Source organism: Pristiophorus japonicus, chromosome 4 (assembly GCF_044704955.1).
Source record: "Pristiophorus japonicus isolate sPriJap1 chromosome 4, sPriJap1.hap1, whole genome shotgun sequence".
Lineage (NCBI taxonomy): Eukaryota > Metazoa > Chordata > Chondrichthyes > Pristiophoridae > Pristiophorus > Pristiophorus japonicus.
This window is the reverse complement of record NC_091980.1, coordinates 273,159,229-273,181,792: the sequence shown is the minus strand read 5'-3', so window position 1 is coordinate 273,181,792 and position 22,564 is coordinate 273,159,229.

Here is a 22,564-nt window from a genome sequence, read left to right as displayed (position 1 = left end):
TTCGAATGGCTATCAATCACAATGAACAATTGTTGTCCTTCTAACTCAGCAAAATCAATATGTAGCCTTTGCCACACCCTGGGAGGCCATTTCCATGGCTGTAATGGTACTGGTAGTGGTTGCTTGCTTACCGATTGACATGTCGTATACTGACTCATGATGTACTCTATATCTTTATCAAGACCTGGCCACCATAATAACTGCGTGCAAAACTCTTGGTCAAACACATTCCCAGGTGCTGGTCATGGAGGTCTCCTAATAATTTGGACCTGAATTTATTTGGTATAACCACTCTTGCACCCCACATGATACAGTCTTTATCGACTGATAATTCATTCCTACGAATGAAGAATGGATGTGTATCTTTGTCTGTTACCTGGTTTGGCCATCCATTTGCAATATACTCATACACCTTTGACATCACGGGGTCAGGTTTGGTTACTCTACCAATCTCCCCAGCTGTGACTGGCAGTTCATCAATGTATGAAAAATATAACACTTCTTCCCTATCGGGTGTAACCTGTGATGGGGAAGGCAATCTGGACATTGCATCAGCATTACTGTGATCAGCTGATCATCTGTATTCAATATCATATGTATATGCTGACAAAATCAAAGCCCATCTCTGCATTCGGGCTGCAGCTAATGTTGGAACTGGGGACTTTGGATGGAGGATTGCTGTTAGGGGCTTATGGTCTGTAACGATGGTAAATTTACGACCATACAAGTATTTGTGAAACTTGTTGACCCCAAAAATTAATGCCAAAGCTTCCCTTTCAATTTGAGCATAATTTCTCTCACTGGCACTGAGAGTGCATGAAGCAAAAGCAATTGGTCTCTCCTCCCCACTACTAAATACATGAGCGATCACTGCCCCAACTCCATATGGAGAGGCATCACATGCTAGCTTAATCTCCTTAGATATGTCATAGTGAACTAACATGGTGTTCTCTACCAATTTGTTTTTCCAGACCTTGAATGCTGTTTCGCATTCTTTTGACCACTTCCACTGGACCTGCTTTTTCAAAAGTTCATTCAGTGGATGTAATACTGTAGCCAAATTTGGTAGGAACTTCCCATAATAGTTCAAAAGACCCAAGAATGAACGAAGTTCAGTGACATTCCTGGGAGTGGGTGCATTTCTAATTGCATCCAATTTTTCCATGGTTGGATGTAAACTATCTTTGTCTACTCTGTACCCTAAATACTCCACTGAGTTTTTAAATAATTCACACTTACGAGCAGATACTCGTACTCTGTGCTTCTCTAGCCATTTGAGGTCTTCATTCAATATTTTATTATGAATTTGCTGATTTGGTGCTGAAATTAGTATGTCATCCAAATAACATACTACCCCTTCAATACCTTGCAAAATCTGGTTCACCACCCCTTGGAATATGGCAGGGGCGGAAGACATTCCAAACGGTAACCTATTAAACTGATATAGGCCTAGATGAGTATTTATCGTCAAACATGACTTGGACTCCTCATCTAGTTCAAGCTGTAAGTAGGCATTCGTAAGATCCAGTTTTGAGAAGATCTGACCACCTGTCCTTGTTGTGAACAAATCTTCTATATTTGGCGATGTATTGGGGACATTACCCTCTAGAACCTGGTTTACGGTTATTTTATAATCACCACACAATCTTACTTTACCATCGGACTTAGGTACAACAACAATGGGTGCAGCCCAATTACATCAATCTATCTTACAAATAATGTTCTCAGTCTCTAGTCTTTTGAGTTCTTGCTCAACTTTGTCCTTGAGTGCATATGGTACAGAACGTGGCTTGTAGTAAACCGATCTAGCGTCCTTCTGTACCCTGACACTCGCCTTGAAGCCTTGGAACGGACTGCCTGTTTCACAGAACACCTTCGGATACTGCTAGATAACCTCATCCGTTGATGAAAATCTCGCCTCCACACAGAAAATCTTACTCCAATCCAGCTTCAGTGAGCTCAACCAATTTCTTCCTAGTAAAGCAGTCTTGTCTCCTTTCACTACTATTGGAGGCAAGTTCTGAAATTGATCTTTATATTTCACCGGTACGGTGATACGGCCTACTACAGGAATTTTCTCTCCTGAGTAGCCTTGCAGCTCCATCTTGGATTTCTCCAGTTGAAAATCACGCAATTTGTCGCGGTACAGTGACTCCAGTATTACACTCACGTAGGCACCCGTGTCAATTTCCATTGGTATCTTGAATCCCGCAACATCTATGTGGATTTTGATGCTTTCTGAATCATTGTCCGTTAACCTCGTGCTCCTGATGACGTGTAACTCTAACATCTCCTCGTCATGTTGTTGTTCTTCCATGCTATGAAGTTTCTTTGGATTTCTACTCATAGCTTTGAACGCTGGACTCATAGCTTTAAAAACTGGTTTACCCTTCAGTCGGCATGCCTTTGCAAGATGCCCAGTCTTTCTGCAGAAGAAACACTCTGCCTTCACGTATGGACAACTTTGAGCAATGTGTTGTCCCAGGCACCTATAGCATGACTTCGACGCTCTGTTAGAATTTCTAGTTTCTGAGACTTTCGGCCATGGCCGTCTTTTACTTTGAACCTGCAGGTGATTTACCTCGGTTGACTGACGTCCGTAATTATTATTTAATTCTCGGGAATATTGTTCAGCCATGCTCATCGACCTCGCTGTCTGACAAGCAATCTCAAAAGTTAAGTCATCTGTCGTCAATAACTTCCTTCTGATCGTATCATTTTTCACTCCACAAACAAAACGATCTCGTAATGCTCGGTTTTGAAAGTTTCCAAAATTACAGTGCATCAATAGCTTTTTTAATGCTATGATGTAATCAGCGATACTTTCATCCGTCTTTTGATTCCGAATCTCGAAAGGATAGCTTTCAGCAATTTTAATGGTTTGGGGTTATAGTGCTGCTCCAGCTTCATTAAAATCTCTTTAAGCGTTGTGTCCTTTGGCTCATCAGGCACAAGCAGATTTACAAGGGTTTCGTATAATGCCGGACCTGCCACTGATAAGAAGATCGCTTTCTTACGTTCCAACACAGCCCGGTTCTGGACTGCATTGCCTGGAACTTTGATTATGTTATTTGTAGTGAAATACATTTCTAGCCGATCCACATATGCTTTAAAATGTTCCCGATCGTGTCTATATTCACCCAAATATCCGATTATACCTGCCATTTTTAATCTCTAGCTGTTCACACTGTGTGCTGTTTTTTTACCTTGGCTTTTGTAGCTTTTTTTCAAAGACAGAAACTTCCAAAGTCTTCTGTCGGCTGGCTGAATCCTTCACCAACAAAATTTAAGCTTTAAACATCCGAAAAATCTCATCCTCGGTTGCCAACTGTGATATCTTCACAGAGCACAGCACACACAGCTTCCTAACATGCAGGCTGCTCTCTCGGAACAATCCGGAAAGCCTGTTCTGTTTAATGATTAACTATACAGTTGCAGTACACAATACGTCCACATTGTGTGGAGCTACAAGCATTACAAGCTTACAGACATTACAGAGGGCTTGACAGGGTAGATGCTGAAAGGCTGTTTCCCCTGCCTAGAGAGTCTAAAATTTGGGGTCATAGTCTCAGAATAAGAGGTTGGCCATTTAGGACTGGAATGAGCAGACATTTCTTCACTCAGAGGGTGGTGAATCTTTGGCATTCTCTACCACACAGGCTGTGGATGCTCAGTCGTTGAGTATATTCAAGACTGAGATCAATAGATTTTTGGACACTCAAGGAATCAAAGGATATGGGGATAGGGCAGGAAAGTGGAGTTGAGGTAGAAGATCAGCTATGCTCTCATAGAATGCCAGAGCAGGCTTGAAGGGCTGAATGGCCTACTCCTGCTTCTGTTTCTTATATTCTTATGTTTTTATGTTCTTGTTGATTTCACACGATGGAAATATGATGATAGGGCGGGAAAGCAGAGTTGAGGTGGAAGATCAGCCATGATGTTATAGAATGGCAGAGCAGACTCGAGGAGCGGTATAGCCTGTTCCTGTTCCTATTTCTTGGTCAGTGTTAGGCTGCACATGAATTACTGAAGTATATTTTCCTCTTTCGCAACTGGAGAACCCTCAGTTCCCAAGTGCAGGGAAGAGAAAACTGAAGCCGGGACCTATTGTATCAGGTGTCTGCTCCCACATCGTTGCCTTGAGATTTCCAGGACTTCCCTAATTTAAAGAAACTGGTCCTGATCCTGCAGTAGGTGCAGACCCAGCATGAGGATGCAAGTGAGATGGCGGGGCCATTTCCAGCCTCTCACTCACGTTCTCTCGTGGGGCACCTTAACAAACCTGGTGGTCGGGATTGTCTCGGAAGTCCCTGTACACTCGGTGGGCGACCCAGGGGCATCTTGAAGATCTAAACAGGCATCAGGTAAGTGAAATTTTCTTCCCCCGCCCCTGTCCCCCACCGCCCCCCCCCCCCCCCCAGAATGATCTGCAGCCATAAGGCTCTGATGCCTTTCAAACCAGGGGCTACGCTTCTGGCTCCCGGTCCCGGTCCCCATGCAAGGCTCACAGATAAAAGGGCTAGAAAGTTTTGCAAGACATTTTTGTTTGTATTACCTTGTGGTTATTGGCTACTTAGAATGTGCGAAAGTGCTTGATGCAGCTGTAGAATTTTCTGAACTCTTAAGGGGCTTCTGCAGCGTACCGATGGCGGGAGGAAAGAGCAAAGAGAAATGCTGGGAAAGCAAAAGTAGGAGGCACGCTTGCAGGAATGCTTATTCTCTCAACAGTTTAAAGGCCCAGGACTGGGTACAGCAGTGCAGTGGTTATGCTGCAGGACTAATAATATTAGAAGGTGAGTTCAAACACCAGCATGGCAGTTTGAGAATTGAAATTAGTTTAAAAAAAAATCTGGCAATAAAAAGCAGAGAGGATGCTGAGTGTGTGCTCAAAGCTACCCTGTTGGTGAAAATACAGAGTGTCACATCAGCAGAGGCAGACAGTACTGCTGTCTGGAGGCTGTAACATCTTTTGTCTAGATTCTCACATCGCAGTCCAGTCAGATTTCTTTTTGAAACAGTACTAGTGAGATGTCATCACATTGCACTCCAGCATCAGGCAACCTACATCTGAATAGTTATAAAAAACATTTTTGCACTGACGGAAAAGGGGGGTGCTGTTTGCAATTGAATTTTATCATAATTATGCACAGATCCAGTTGCAAATCTGTATGAGTGCAAGGAGCAAAGGAATGGTAGGTATGAAAAATGGGGACAATTAAAGGAGAATGTCAGAAAAGTGGGACCGAAATTCTGAAAGCCTTTGGAAAGGTTTAGAAGATGTCTCAGCCGATTAGCAGCTTTTGCCAGGGCTGAAGGGAAGGGATGGGGGAGGGTGGAAGGAAATGAAGAAGCGACAGGAAAAAAGTGGCTGGAAAATAAATCCAAGCAATGTGTTTGCAGGCCAGTGATGGAGCAGCCCAGCACCCAGCCCCCTGTGTAGTGCGTACTGATGGAGGTTTTGCTGCATGAGGTGGTTATGAAGAGGGTGGTTCTTTCTGCCTCCGAGCAGCACTTTCCCCATGGGTCAGCGTTACAGTCTGCCTGCAAGGTGGTGCAGCTGCATTTCAGACCACAGCCTAGTCACTGGACGTGACAAGTCCGATACTGCATAATAGGCATGTCCTTACAGCAGACAGCATAGCTCTACATCTGGCTTTCGGATCATCTGGACCCCATGAAGACAGTTTCCCATGGTCATTGCCAAGCAGATATGCCTGTGCTTGCAGATATGTCTGGTGGCATCTTGGCAGATATAGCCAGTTTATACTGGCCACTGTTCAACTTGGCATGCCGTCTTTCATACAGTGCCAATTCAGGTGCTACTAAGGAAACATACAATTTTAAACATAGTCGTGCATTTACACATCGTATGGATGCCATTAGGTCTGCTATTCCAGCCGATTTGTGCAATAAGAGCTTCTGCCTGCATTAATCATCTATCAAAGCGAGAAACGGTCACGTCTGTTTGTTGATGCGGGTGTGCAGGTACTGGCACGTGGGCACAGAGCAACTCTCACGCAGACTGACCCGCCTGGAATCACCCCGCTGGGTGCCATCTGCTTCCAAACACCTCAGATAAGGGGATTTCCATTGGGAAACCTATTGGTACCCAGAATGTGACTGGGGACAAAAGAAAATGAAAGGAAAAAACGTTTATTAGAACGTATAAACAGAAATGGCTGAATCTCACTTACCGTAACATTACTGTGACCGCTAAATAAACTGGCATATAATTACCACTGCTCAGCAACCAGCACACATGGATATCATTATACAGAGACTTCCCGTGTGCCAGAATGTCAGGTCATGGTTTGCCTGACGTCCAGGTTTTCAAATTAATAAATATTTAAATGAAGCTCCTGCCTGTTTTAGATGGCAAGGTTGTGTCAGACTACTACCGACCTTCCTGATCAGGGTCACCCAATTAAAGGCGGACTATTTTTAAATAGCTTCAGGCGAATTAAAATAGTGGGAGTAAAGAACAGTTCTAGAGCGGAGAATGTTCTTTGAGAACGATGATAGCCATGCCAGTGTCTGAACTGTTTGTTTCATCGACAGAACTTCAAACCTTTAACCTTCGATCAGATTGGTTCATTGATTCAATCAGTAGATAGCTCCTTTGATCGAAATAGCTCATTTGCTTCATTGAGAGGCGAACATGCGTCATTCATATCTCACAGGTGACATCCTGTAAATCAGGAGGAGTGTTTTGTAAAATCTCCTATATTTCATTGGATTTATCTATGAAGTATTATTTGATTTAGAAAATGAAATTTTAGCGCAGAAGGCTTTTCTGCCTGCACTGAATTGAGACTCCTTCAGAAGAGCTGATTTGACACAGTTCTATTTTCCAGCTTTCTTCTCCAAATATATAGCCTACCCCACTCAGGATTCTTCAGCACCCTGCAGCTACCAATTCTTTTTATAAAAATTAAATAAATAAATCTTTCTTGGGAAGTCAGTAGGAGCAGGAATGCTCTGCCATCTCCATAGGTATCACAATCACCCAACCCGCCCCCCCTGCACCCAAGTAGGCCGCTCCAACCTCCTCCAGGGACTGACCTGATGGCCATTGCCAACGTTACAGTGACGCAACATTGATGTCCGCTTCACTGGTGAGCTACCTGAGGATGCGTAGCAGGTGTTCGCAGCTCGCGGGTCTGATGTAAATGAGGCCTGAGGCCCAATTTCGATCAGGCCTCGGGCCTATCTGTTCTGGCACAGGGATTGTTCCCAGTTCGCACTGGCAAGTCGGTGGTATGTAATTTCTAGCCCATGATATTCAGTTCAGATCACAAAGAAGTACGATTGTTTGCCTCCCCGCTCGTTTGGGTTACGCTAATGTATGCTTAGATATTGGTCAGTGTGGGCACACTCCTGAACATAAGACAAGGGGACCACTTACAGTGCTGACTAGCACTGCTGAACCCGAGATAATATCTAAGGCAGGCCCGAAATTTGTAACAGCACCAAACAAGGCAAGAGATATGTTACATATGCAATAAAGGTTCAAACTGAGTACTGTTTAACTAAGCAAGATACAACCTTGCTCTACTTTATTTAGGCCCAAAGTGCCTGACCTTTTATACCTGAATAGCACCATGTGTGTGCTGCTCAGTGGCCTCCAACACTGACGCCATCTGATGGCTACAAACAGAATGTACAGACATGACAATACCTCCCTCTGAGATCTGATCACAGTCTTTCACAGATTGAGACGGTCCGGTGCTTTACGCTCCCGGGTTGACCGTCTCAGTTAGATTCCAGCCTTGGGTGAGTGTGCGGGGTCTGTTGTGGCTGATGGCTGGATGACTGACTTGGGGGTAGCAGTGTCAGGAATTGCAAGTCCATCTTTTTGAACAGGTCCGTGATGGAAATTCCGGGTTCACTGATGACTCTTGAGTCCTCTGAAGACTGCTGGTAGGTTGGTTGGTCATCGATGATTTCTTCGTCCGACTGTTCTGGCTCATCTGTGTGCCTAAGCTTTGTCTGATCCATGTGTTTCCTGCACGTTTGCCCATTCTTGAGCTTAATAATGAATACTCTGTTGCCCTCCTTGGCCATGACCGTACCAGCGTTCCATTTGAGACCCTGACCATAGTTCAACATATACAGGATCATTAACAGAAATCTCGCGTGACACAGTTGCGCGATGATGATATCCTTGTTGACTTTCTCTTCTACATTCAACATGATTATTTAAATCCGGGTTTACAAGAGATAACTTGGTCTTAAGACCTCGTTTCATCATGAGTTCAGCAGGTAAGACCCTCGTGAGTGTGTGGGGTCTTGTCCTGTAACTCAGCAGTATGCAGGACAAGTGGGTCTGCAGTGACTCCTCATGCTTTGCTTGATAATTTGTACTGCACGTTCAGCTTGCCTGTTGGACACAGGCTTGAACGGTGCTGACCTTACATGTTTTATGCCATTAAGTTTCACAAACTCCTGAAACTCCTCCTGACTGGTGAAGCACAACCCATTGTCGCTCACCACTATGTCAGGCAGACCATGTGTCGCGAACATGACATTGAGATTCTCTATGGTTGTCGTGGACAAGCTGGATGACATGATTATGCATTCTATCCACTTCGAATAAGCATCCACCAGCACTAAAAACATCTTGCCCTGGAAGGGACCTTCAAAATCTACATGGATCCTGGACCAAGGTTTGGATGGCCACGACCACAGACTCAGCGGCGATTCCGCTGGTGCTTTGCTAAGCTGCATGCAAGTGTTGCACTGATGCACGCATGATTCCAGGTCAGAATTAATTCCTGACCACCATACATGGGACCTGGAGATGGCCTTCATCATCACTATACCAGGATGTGTGCTGTGTAACTCACGCACAAACTTCTCTCTCCTTTTCTTGGGCATTACAACGCGATTGCCCCACAATATGCAATCTGCTTGAATAGACAGTTCATCCTTGAGGTTTGGCCACCTCACACATTTGCTTAGGTATGGCAGACCAATCCCCTTTGAGGATGCAACCCTTTACCACCGATAAAATCGGGTCTTGGCTGATCCAGGTCTTAACTTGTTGAGCTGTGACCGCGGTACCTTCACTCTCAAAAGCATCCATGATTAACATTAAATCCGCCGGTTGTGGCGTTTCCATCTCCGGTGTGGGAAACAACAACCGTCTGTGGCGAATGACATAATCATAGGCAGATAATGTCAGCGCCCAGCTTTGGATGCGGGATGAAGCATTGGTATTGATGCCTTTCCTCTCGGAAAACAATGAAATGAGCGGCTTGTGATCAGTCTCTAATTCGAATCTCAGACCAAACAGGTATTGATGCATCTTTTTAACACCGTACACACACGCTAAAACTTCTTTTTCTACCATGCTGTAGGCTCTTTCTGCTTTAAACGAACTTTTGGATGCATACACGACAGGTTGAAGTTTCCCCGACTCATTGGCTTGTTGGAGTACGCAACCAATTCCATATGACGATGCGTCACAGGCCAAAACTAAACGTTTACATGGGTCATAATGTACCAGCAGCTTGTTTGATCAAAGCAGATTGGTGGCTTTCTCGAAAGCTCTGTATTGCGATGCGGCCCACACCCAGTTGTTGCCTTTTCTCAATAGCATGTGCAGTGGTTCTAGTAAGGTGCTCAATTTAGGTAGGAAGTTACCAAAGTAGTTGAGTAGACCCAGGAACGAACGCAGCTCCGTCACATTCTGTGGCTTGGGTGCATTCTTGATGGCCTTGGTTTTCACGTCAGTAGGTCTGATGCCATCAGCGGCGATTTTCCTCCCGAGGAATTCGATCTCCGGTGCCATGAAGACGCACTTCGAGCGTTTCAGTCTGAGTCTATCCAAACACAGCAGAACCTCTTCCAGGTTGTTCAGATATTCCTTGGAGTCATGACCGGTGATCAGGATGTTATCTTGGAACACGACGGTTCTGGGAACGGACTTCAGTAGACTTTCCATATTCCTCTGGAATATTGCTGCAGCCAAGCAAATTCCAAAAGGGCACCTGTGGTAAATAAACAGTCCTTTGTGCGTGTTAATGCACGTAAGTCTCTTCAACGCCTCGACCAACCCCTGGGTCATATAGGCCGACGTCAAGTCCAGTTTTATGAACGACTTCCCTCCGGCTAGCATCGCAAACAAGTCATCAGCCTTCGGTAATGGGTACTGATCTTGTTTCGAAACCCTGTTGATCGTAGCCTTGTACTCTCCACAGATTCTGACTGTGCCATCACTTTTCAGCACAGGAACAATGGGGCAGGCCCACTCATTAAATTCAACCGATGATATGATCCCTTCACTCTGGAGTCTGTCCAGTTCAATTTCGACCTTCTCCCTCATCATATACGTCACTGCCCGAGCTTTATGATGGACGGGTCTTGCATCTGAGTTCACGTGGATCTGCACCTTGGCTCCCGTGAAGTTGCCGATACCCGGTACGAACAGCGAGGGGAACTTGCTCAATACTTGGGCACATGTATCTTCCTCTGATGACAACACCTTTATGTCGTTCCAGTAGCATCTGATTTTCTCCAACCAGCTCCTGCTGAGCAACGTTGGGCCATTGCCTGGAACAATCCACAGCGGTAACTCGTGAACCGCACCGTTATATGACACATTAATTTGTGCATTGCCAATCAACTTTATCAGTTCTTTGGTGTACGTGCACTGTTTGGCGTTAACAGGGCTCAGCCTGGACCTCACAGTCTTACTATCCCACAGCTTATTAAATGTCCTCTCGTTCATGATCGATTGACTCGCCTCCGTGTCCAGTTCCATCGATACCAGTATCCCATTAAATTTCACGTTAATCAAAATTAGGTTACTCTTGGTTATGAAGGAGTACTGTCCATACACTTCCTCCTCTGGCATCTCGGATTGCATATCCCGATCCGCGCCAGTCTGACTTTCATCCTCCACATGGTGTATCGCAGCTCGCTTGCTCATCTGCGCTGGAGATGCCCCACTCTCAGACAGCCTTTGCAACTATTTTGCTTAAAACGGCACTGCTGGTGCCGATGATTTCCCCCAAAACGCCAACATGGAGAAGTCGGATATATTCCCGCTGGCGGACTTTGGGCAGCTACAGGTTTCGCGAACGCAACCGGATAGGCCCTGCCATGTGCCACACTGCCAAATGCCAAATCAATCGCATTTACAGCACTTGCCGAGGTTCAGTTCTTCACCGCTATTTGCTTTAGACTCCTATCCATCGTCATCTGGGTGTCCCTTTTTACATCCAACTCCTCCACCGCCAGGAGTTTGCACAGGATCACCTCGTGGTTGATACTGATAACAAAGAAATCCCGCAGCATGTCTGCCAACACCGTCCCCAACTTGCACGGTCCCACTAGACGTCTCCGGTGGCAACGAATTCCACCGCACTCTGGCCCTCCGATCGAACGTGTGTATAAAACCTCGAGATGATGATGCCGTCATCTGGCTTGATGTGCTCCCGTACCAATGTACACAACTCCTCATACGTTTTCTCTGTTGGATCACTCGGCATGAGTAGATTCTTTATCAGACTGTAGATCTTTGAACCGCTCACAGTGAGGAACACGGCCCGGCGCTGATCTGCATCATCGACCCCCCCTCATTTTGTTGGCCATGAAATGCTGGTTCAAACGGCTCACAAAGTCTGCCCAATCTTCTCCCTCCACGAATCACTCTAAAAATCCAAACGTGCTCATTTTGCAAACGAAGGTTCTTGTATTCTCGTCGCCAAATGTTATGTATGCAATAAAGGTTCAAACTGAGTACTGTTTAACTAAACAAGGTACAACCTTGGCTATTTAGGCCCAAACTGCCTGACTCTCAAAATGGCTGACCTTTTATACCTGAGCAGCACCATGTGCGTGCTGCTCAGTGGCCTCCAACAATGATGCCATCTGGTGGCTACAAACAGAATGTACATACATGACAAGATCCTACACTAAAACACAATCAGAAAGTATTTATGCATTGATTGGTTGAAACCTTTACTGATTCGTTGCAAGAATTTATAGCATGGAAATCTAGCCGAGCAATATTATCACAGAAACAAATTTGCAGCAAATTCCACTGATGTTCCACAGAGATGTTACTTCTGCTAACATATGAATTTGATATGAATGTGTTAAGCATTGGTGTAATATTTAACAACATAATTTCCAAGCAAAATCTTTGCATCGACTATGTAATGAGAGAGCTTAAAAAGCAGAAGCATGTATTTTATGAGGGACAGCTTCTGTTGAGACACTCATGTCATGTCACAACCACTGACTCACTGTCGAATAAAAGGAAGCTTTTGTTTACTACAATGTGCTATTAATGGCGATCTAATGTCAGACTCCTGTGCTATGAGCATTACTATCAACTCATCACTCTTGTAACCCAAGGCATTACTTTGAAAACCCATGAGGAATGATGGGATGGCTGTGCTATCTGTTTGATGAGTCGATAGAAGTCACAAGGGGTTATTTTGGCCAAGGGTTGAAAACAGGCATTTAAATGGTTGCGGTGCTAACAAGACTCGTCTGTTTCAAAGGCTGAAAATGTTGCCTACATTCAAAGTATTCAACTATGGTAGCCATATCTTCGACATACATAGCTGGATTCTTACTCACACAAGTTCCTTTCTTTTGCAGGCCAAGGTGGCACATAACAGGAGGGAGCAGCAGAGGACTGGAGGGGGGGAACCTGAACGGTGTGAGCTGAGTGACCTGGAGGAGCGAGTGCTGCGGCTCATTGGCCTGCAGGTGGTGGACGCCGTGGCCAGCGGTGACGTAGACCATGTTGGGGGCAACAACAGTATCTTTATCCCCTTTTCCCACTTCGCGTTAAATGAGAAGGCTGTATCACTTTCCAGCTCCTCATACTATCTTTCTTGCTTGCTCCATTCCTGCCCTCCTACCCACACCCTTACGTGACTCTTGTGCCATTTATGATTTCAGATAACCAGCTAGCAGATGAAGAGCCCATTCCTGAGCATCCCCCTTCCCCCCAACAGAGTCACGAGGGAGAAGAGGGGAGGGGGAGGAGGAGGAGGAGGAAGAAGAAGTGGAGGGGGAGGAGCCAAGCATGTGTCACTGCTTCTCTCACCTGCAGGCACCAGCTCAGATACTGGCAATACGCGGTCCTTAGAGGTTAGGTTAGTAGATGGGTCTGCACTAGATAATGCATCGGGGCCTAACGGGCTCCAGCACGGTCAAGGGGAAAGGGAACCTCAGGAGCCATCTGCCCGGAGGGCGAGTTCGTGCACGAGTTCTGCTGCACAGGATTCAGATGAGGGCCTCAATGGAGAGGCGTTCACATGAAGCCTGATGGCCATGCACTCCGACATGTTGGGTGCAATGGCAAGGGTGCTCGAGAATCTCGGCAGTGGTAAAGAGCATGGAGGAGTCAGTCTCTAGAATTGCACAGAGCTCTGCACACACCATGGGACCCATCTTTGCCAGTCTGCAGATGATAGTGGATTCCCAGAGAGACCATGCGGATCCAGACCTCGACGCGCGTCATGGGCGATGTTGCAGCTTCCATTGCAGCATTGGCGGAGGCAATGTAATGTCTTGGTGCTGTAATGCAGACAATGGTTGGTGGCATGGAAGCTCATATGTCTCTCATGCAATCTCAGCTGGATGCCACGCAAGCTCTGACAGCGGCCATCGCTGCTGGGTCCACCACAGTCCATTGGGGCTCTCGTGTTGTCGCAACAGCCCACCAATCTGTCCTGCAGCAGATTGGTGAGGATGCTGCCCCGGGGGAGTCAGTGGGTCGATGGAGCAGGAGCCTGCTATCCTCTGTCAGGATGTCAGCATTCCTGATCCCACCACTGCCACTCTGCCATTGCACTTGTTGCTGCCTTCACTCAGCCAGCCCAGACTGCCGCCGCCCAGCCTGAGGTGGTGCTGTCTACAGCCGGGCCTTCTATGCCCCGAGCTGGTCGAGGGCGTCCTGCAAGACCATCTGTAGTCTCTGGCTCTGACACACAGCACCCTTCCACCAGCCGTGCTGCAGCTACAGGGGACACATTGCGGAGGAGTAGTAGAATATGTAAAGGAAAGAGGGGCTATAAGGAAATGCACAAGTGTGATTCATAAATACACAATTATATATTACATTGTTTTATGAATTTTAATGTTTGCTGTTGTCTCTCATTTCAGTCTTGGGGCTTTGGTATGGAAGGGCAAATTGATGTGGTGATGGGGACATCCACAGGAACCAGGAAGTGGGATGGAAATCAGTGGAAACGAGCTCTGATAGGACGGTCACAGATCTCGCTTGCAGGATCGCACTGGAGTCGCTGCCTCCTCCGTCACGGCTGTTGCTGCTGCTCCTCCTCATCCTCCTGCTATTGCTCCTCTTCCTGCTCCTCCTCCTCCTGAGGTGGTATGGCTGTGACTGGTGGCAATGGCTGTGTCCTCATGGTGGCCAAGTTGAGCAGCATGCAGCAGACACCACTGAGTAGGGACACCCACTCAGGCGAGTACTGGAGGACTCCTCCCAAGCGATCAAGGCAATGGAACCATTGCTTGAGCACTCTGATGGTCAGCTCAATGAAGTTCCTGGTGGTGGCATGGCTCTCATTGTGTGAGAACTGGGCAGGAGTGCTGAGGTTGCAGGTGGAGTCATGAGCCAGGTGGTGAGCAGATAGCCCTTGTCTCCGAGCAGCCAGCCGCGAGCTTCATGTGATGACTGGAAGAAAGCTGGCACACCAGTCTGGCGCAGGATGAAGGCATCGTGGTTGCTGCCAGGATAGCGGGCATTGACGGTGAGGATTCTGCATGTGTGATAGCACACTAACTGCACATTCAGTGAGTGGTAGCCTTTGTGGTTATGGAAGATCTCAGAATTTTGATGTGGTGTCTGCAAAACGACGTGGGTGCAGTCAATGGTGCCCTGCACCATGGGGAAGCCCGCCATCCTGGCAAAGCCACATGCACACTTGTGCTGCTTCTCTCTACTCATGGGGAAGGAAATGTAGTCCCTTCTCCTTCTGTAGAGAGCATCTGTGACTTCGTGGATGCAGCAATGGATGGCAAACTGGGAGACATAGGAGATGTCTCCTGTTGCATCCCGGAAGGATCCATTGGTGTAGAAATTGAGCACGATGGTGACCTTGACTGCTGTTATGTATTTAACCCTTTGTAACCTGCATGACACCAGGCCAACAGAGGGCCCACTTATTGGAGTCCCAAGGGATCCCAGCATCCCTTGGAAGCACAGTATATAAGCAGGCCACCCATGAGGTACCTGCACTCTGGAATCTTATTAAAGGAGCTAAGGTCACCCTTGCTCATTGTACACAGTACTCAGTTTCATCCTTTATTATGAGCATACCAATTGGCGATGAGGTAATGAACAACCGTGCGAAAATGCAAAGGACAGTCGGTATCTTGGCGAAGTTCTCAGAAGGGAACGATTGGGAGGCCTTCATGGAGAAACTCGACCAGTACTTCATGGCCAACAAGCTGGAAGGGGACGAGAATGCTACCAAACGAAGGGCGATCCTCCTAACTGTCTGTGGGGCAACAACCTATGGCCTCATGAAGAATCTCCTCGCCCCTGTAAAACCAACAGAGAAATCCTACGAAGAATTGTGTCTGCTGGTCCGGGAGTACCTAAATCCTAAGGAAGGCGTTTTAATGACGCGATATCGGTTCTACACGTGTCAACGATTGGAGGGCCAGGAAGTGGCGAGCTATGTCACCAAACTAAGCTGCCTTGCAGGACATTGTGAGTTTGAGGGATTCCTAGAACAAATGCTCAGAGACTTTTTTGTACTGGGCATTGGACATGAGGCAATCCTTCGCAAACTGTTGACTGTAGAAACTCCGAATCTAAGTAAAGCCATAACGATAGCCCAGGCATTTATGACCACCAGCGACAACACCAAACAGATTTCGCAGAGTAAAGAAGTTTCGGCCAGTACTGTGCATAAAGTAACATCGGCCTCGAGCAGAAATGTACATGGCAGAACGTACACGTCGGCTGTTGCGGGCCGACCTCAATTGACTCAGAGTCTGCCATCAATCGTTAATGCGAGGCATTTAACACCTTGTTGGTGTTGCGGAGGTGATCATTGGCCCTGTTATGTATGAAGAAAGAGTCAGGCTGAATACTGTGAACTCAAAGTAATTTGTGACCTTAGTCTTTTATTGCAGGTCTCCAGAGTGCCTCTTCAACCTGTGAGGCCTCCTTAAATACCTGTGATCCCAAGGGATTATGGGATCCCTTGGGACTCCAGTGGATGAGCCCTCTGGTGGTTGTACAGAGTATATACAAGTTTACATATATAACAACACTTCCCCCCCCCGCAAAGTCAACAGTGTAACTATTTACAAGGTGAGTAGATCTGGGGCCCTTCTTGCCCTGGTTGATCGTCTCGGGGCAAATGCTGGTATTGGTGAATCGTTTGTTGGGCCCTCGCTGGGCTGCTGTGCAGCTGGCCTTGCTGGGTTGCCTGGTGTGGTGAGGCCTGCTGGGCTGCTGTGGATAATGGGTTCTGCTTCGTGGCCAACTGCGGTGTCAGTTGCCACTGGTGTGTAAGTTGGGGGGGGGGGGCGGTCAAAGAAGGTAGGGTCCAAAGTGGGTTGCTCAGGATAGTCCGTGAATCTGAGTTTGATTTGGTCCAAGTGTTTCCGGTGAATGAGTCCATTTGAAAGTTTGACCCAAAACACCCTGCTCCCCTCTTTGGCCACAACAGTGCCGGGAAGTCACTTGGGACCTTGTCCATAATTTAATACAAATACAGGATCATTGATTTCAACCTCACGTGACACATTTGCGCTATCATGGTATGTACTTTGTTGAAGCCGCCTGCTCTCTACCTGTTCATGTAGATCAGGGTGAACTAACGAGAGCCTTGTCTTAAATGCCCTTTTCATAAGCAGTTCAACAGGCCGGATCCCAGTGAGTGAGTGTGGTCTCGTGCGGTAGCTAAGCAGGACTCGGGATAGGCAAGTCTGCAGTGAGCCTTCTGTTATCCTCTTCAAGCCCTGCCTGACCATTGGATGTTGGTTTAAATGGGGCAGATGTGTGACATGTTTGATTCTGTTGCGGGTCATGAATTCTTTGAACTTGGCACTGGTAAAACATGGCCCGTTGTCGCTCACCAGGACATCGGGTAGCCCGTGCGTGGCAAACATGGCCCACAGGCTTTCAGCGGATGTGCTTGCTGACATTATCTCACATTCAATCCATTTGGAGTACGCATCTACAACCACAAGGAACATTTTACCCAAGAACGGGCCTGCATAGTCAACATGGTCCCTAGACCACGATTTGGAGGGCCAAGACCATAAACTTAATGGCGCCTCCCTGGGTACATTGTTTAACTGCGAGCATGTGTTACATCTGTGAATGCAGGACTCTAAGTCCGCATTGATGCTGGGCCACCACACGTGGGATCTGGCTATCGCTTACATCATTACGATGCCTGGGTGGGTGCTGTGGAGGTCACTGATGAAGGTGTCTCTGCCCTTCTTGGGAACTACTACCCGATTACCCCACAGAAGGCAGTCTGCCTGTATAGACATTTCATCTTTGCGCCGCTGGAACAGCTTTATCTCTTCCTGCATTTCAACTGGGACACTGAACCAGCTCCCGTGAAGCACACAGTTTTTGACTCGACATAATAAGGGGTCCTGGCTTGTCCAAGTTTTGATCTGCCGGGCAGTGACGGGTGATTCCATAACCATGACTAAATCTGCAGGCTGTGTCATTTCCACCCCCGTGGTGGGCAATGGCAGCTTGCTCAGAGCATTGGCACAGTTTTCTGTGCCTGGCCTGTGGCGGATGGCGCAGTTGTATGCGGACAACGTGAGTGCCCATCTCTGGATGCCGGCCGATGCATTAGTATTTATCCCTTTACTCTCGGAAAACAGGGATATGAGTGTCTTATGGTCAGTTTCCAATTCAAATTTTAGCTCGAACAGGTATTGATGCATTTTCTTTACCCCATAGACACACGCTAACGCAGCTTTTTCAATCATGCTGTAGGCTCTCTCAGCCTTAGACAGACTCCTGGATGCATAACCAACCGGTTGCAATTTCCCAAAATCATTAGCTTGTTGCAATACACACCCGACGCCATATGACAACGCATCACATGCTAGTACCAAACATTTACATGGATCATACAACACAAGCAATTTGTTTGAGCATAACAATTTTCTAGCTTTTACAAAGGCATTTTCGTGGCTTTTGCCCCATACCCGTTCATCCCCTTTACGTAATAAGACATGCAGTGGTTCTAACAGTGTGCCTAGACCCGGTAAGAAGTTACCAAAGTAGTTCAGGAGTCCTAGAAACGACCGCAGCTCCATCACATTCTGTGGCCTTGGTGTGTTCTTGATTGCCTCAGTCTTTGAATCGGTGGGCCTGATGCCGTCTGCCGTGATCCTCCTCCCCAGGAACTCCACTTCAGGTGCCAGGAAAACGCACTTCGAGCATTTTAACCTGAGCCCCACGCGGTTGAGTTGACTAAGAACCTCCTCCAGGTTCTGCAGATGCTCGACTATGTCCCGACCTGTAACCAAGATGTTGTCCTGGAAGACCACGGTGCATGGGATCAACTTCAGTAAGCTTTTCATTTTTCTTTGGAATATCGCTGCCGCTAATCGAATGCCAAACGGGCATCTGTTATAAATGAAGAGACCTTTGTGCGTGTTGATGCAGGTGAGGCCTTTCAATGATTCCTCCAGCACCTGCGTCATGTAGGCTGAAGTCAAATCCAGCTTCGTGAACGTCTTTCCTCCCGCCAGAGTTGCAAATAGGTCGTCGGCTTTTGGTAGTGGGTATTGGTCCTGCAGGGAGAAACATTTGATAGTTACTTTGTAATTGCCACAGATTCTGACGGTGCCTTCCCCTTGAGGACTGGAACAATCGGATTGGCCCACTCGTTGAATTAGATCGGTGAAATGATGCCCTCTCTTTGCAGCCGGTCTAGCTCGATCTCTACCCTTTCTCTCATCATGTATGTTATTGCTCTCGCCTTGTGGTGAATGGGTCGGACCCCTGGAATTAGGTGGATCTACACTTTTGCTACTTGGAATTTCCCAATGCCTGGTTCGAACAGCGAAGGGAACTTGTTTAAGACCTGGGCACACAAAGTGTCGTCAGCGGGCGATAGTGCTCGGACATCGTCCCAGTTCCAGCGTATCTTTCCCAGCCAGCTCCTGCCGAGCTGCGTGGGACCATCGCCTGGTACCACCCAGAGTAGTAGCTTGTGCACCGCTCCATCGTAGGAGATCTTTACAGTAGCACTTCCGATTACGGGAATCAGTTCCTTTGTATAAGTTCTTAGTTTCGTGTGAATTGGAGTTAAGACTGGCCTTGAGGTCTTGCTGCACCACAATTTTTCGAAAGTCTTTTTGCTCATGATGGACTGGCTCGTGCTCATGTCCAGCTCCATTGACACCGGGAATCCACTTAGTTCCACATTCAGCATTATCGGGGGACACTTTGTGGTAAATGTGTGCACCCCATATACCTCTGCCTCCTCGGTCTGAGGCTCTGGATCGTTTTGATCCACCGTGCATCTGCCCTCCTCTGCAACATAGTGGTTTGCAGGATTAACAGAATTTGCAGCTTGCCTGCACAAACGTTGGAGGTGTCCCATTATTCTACAGCCCTTGCAGCCGTACCCTTTGAAGCGGCATGAGTGGAAATGATTACCCCTGCAGCGCCAACAAGGTGTTAATGGCCTTGCATTCATTACCCTTGATGATGGACTCTGAGACATATGCGGACGTGCAGCTGCAGGCATGTGTGACCTGCCCTGAACGTTGCTATTTGAAAACAACATCACTTTGTTCACAGTATTGTAGCAGCACTTGTGTACTGAGAGATTTGCTTTGTATTGTCACTGGTGGCAATGAACGCCTGGGTTATTGCTATGGCCTTACTCAATGTTGGAGTCTCTACAGTCAAAAGTTCGCAAAGTATGGTTTCGTGGCCAATGCCAAGTACGAAAAAGTTTCTGAGCATTCGCTCCAAATGTCCTTAAAATTCGCAATGTCCTGCAAGGTTTCTTAGCTCGGCGACATAAATCACCACTTCCTGGCCTTCAGACCTTTTGTAGGTGTAGAACTGGTACCTCGCCATCAGAACGCATTCCTTCGGGTTCAACTGTTCCCGGGCCACTGTGCACAAATCATCGTATGATTTCTCTGTGGGTTTCGCTGGAGTGAGCAGATTTTTCATGAGGCCATATGTTAGTGCCCCACAGTCGGTGAGAAAAATCACCCTTCGTTTGGCAGCGCTCTCTTCTCCATCCCGCTCGTTGGCTATGAAGTATTGGTCGAGTCACTCCACAAAGGTTTCCCAATCATCTCCCTCCACGAATTTCTCCAGGATGCCCATTGTTCACTGCAACTTTGGGTTCGCTATCTATCTCGTCGCCAGTTGTTATGTATGAAGAAAGAGTCAGACTGAATACTGTGAACTCAAAATAAAGTGTGATCTTAGTTTTTTATTGCAGATCTCCAGAGTGCCTCTCCAACCTGTGAGGCCTCCTTAAATACCTGTGCTCCCAAGGGATTATGGGATCCCTTGGGACTCCAGTGGATGAGCCCTCTGGTGACTGTACAGATTATATACAAGTTTACATATATAACAGGCCCCATCAATGCCGCTTTAAGTACTAAGCCTGCAATGGTTGCAGAACAATGGGACACCTCCAACGAATGTGCAGACGAGCTGCATACCCTGCAAACCCTGCAAGCCACCATGTTACAGAGGAAGATCGCTTCACTGTGGATCAGGCTGAATTGGAGACTCGTACTGAGGAGGCAGAAGTGTACGGGGTACACACATTCACTACGAAATGTCAACCAATAATGTTGAAAGTTGATCAGAACGGTATTCCAGTGTCTATGGAGCTGGATACAGGGCAAGTCAGTCCATAATGAGTAAAAAGGCCTTCGACAGGCTGTGGGGCAAAAAGGCACACAGGCCCAAGCTCAGCCCCATTCACACCAAACTAAGGACTTACACCAAGGAACTCATCCCTGTAATTAGCAGTGCAGAAGTCAAAGTCTCCTATGACGGAGCAGTACACAATCCCGCTGTGGATTGTACCAGGGGATGGCCCCACGTTGTTTGGCAGAAGCTGGCTGGGAAAAATCCGCTGGAACTGGGATGACATCCGAGCGCTTTCGTCCGTCGACAATGCCTCATGTACCCAGGTTCTGAGCAAGTTCCCATCGGTGTTCGAGCCAGGCATTGGAAGCTTCTCGGGGGCGAAAGTGCAGATCCATTTGGTTCCCGTCACGCAACCCATCCACCACAAGGCACGGACAGTACCGTACATGATGCGTGAAAAAGTGGAAATTGAGCTGGACAGGCTGCAATGTGAAGGCATCATCGCGCTGGTGGAATTCAACGATTGCATCAGTCCAATTGTCCCGGTAATTAAGGAGATGGCACGGTTAGAATTTGTGGGGACGATAAAGTAACGATTAACCGTTTTTCGCTGCAGGACCAGTACCCGCTACCCAAGGCATACGACCTATTTGCTGGAGGGAAAATGTTCACCAAGCTGGACCTGAACTCGGCCTACATGACGCAGGAGCTGGAGGAGTCTTCGAAAGGCTTCAGCTGCATCAACACGCACAGAAGTCTGTTTATCTACAACCGGTGCCCGTTCGGGATTCGATCTGCTGCAGCTATCTTCCAGTAGAACATGAAGAGCCTCCTAAAGTCGGTTCCTCGCACCATGGTTTTCCAGGACGACATATTGGTTACAGGACGGACACCATGGAGCACTTGAAGAATCTCGAAGAGGTTCTTAGTCGATTGGATCATGTGGGGCTCAGGTTGAAACGCTCGAAGTGTGTTTTCCTGCACAGGACATTGAGTTCTTGGGAAGAAGAATCGCAGCAGATGGCATCAGACCCACCGACACCAAGACGGAGGCCATCAAGAACACGCCACAACCACAGAACATGACGGAGCTGCGGTCATTCCTGGGACTCCTTAACTATTTTGGTAATTTCCTACCTGGGTTAAGCACCCTGCTAGAATCCTTACTTGCACTACTGCGCAAGGGAGACGACTGGGTATGAGGAAATTCACAAGAGGCTGCCTTTAAGAAAGCCAGAAATCTGCTGTGTTCAAACAAACTGCTTGTCCTGTATAGCCCTTGTAAACGATTAGTACTAGATTGTGATGCGTCGTCATACGGGATTGGATGTGTGTTACAACAGGCTAATGAATCGGGGATTTTGCAACCGGTCGCTTATGTGTCCAGGAGTTTGTCCAAGGCCGAAAGGGCCTACAGCATGATTGAAAAGGAGGCTCTGGCGTGCATCTACGGGGTGAAAAAAATGCACCAGTACTTATTTGTCCTCAAGTTTGAGCTTGAAACTGACCACAAGCTGCTCATATTACTGTTCTCTAAGAGCAAAGGGATTAATACCAATGCCTCTGCCCGCATCCAAAGTTGGGCGCTCACGCTGTCGGCATATAACTATGTAATCTGCCACAGAGCGAGCACAGAGAACTGCGCAGATGTTCTCAGTCAGCTGCCATTGCCCACCACCGGGGTCGAAATGGCACAGCCAGCGGATTTGCTCATGGTCATGGAAGCATTCG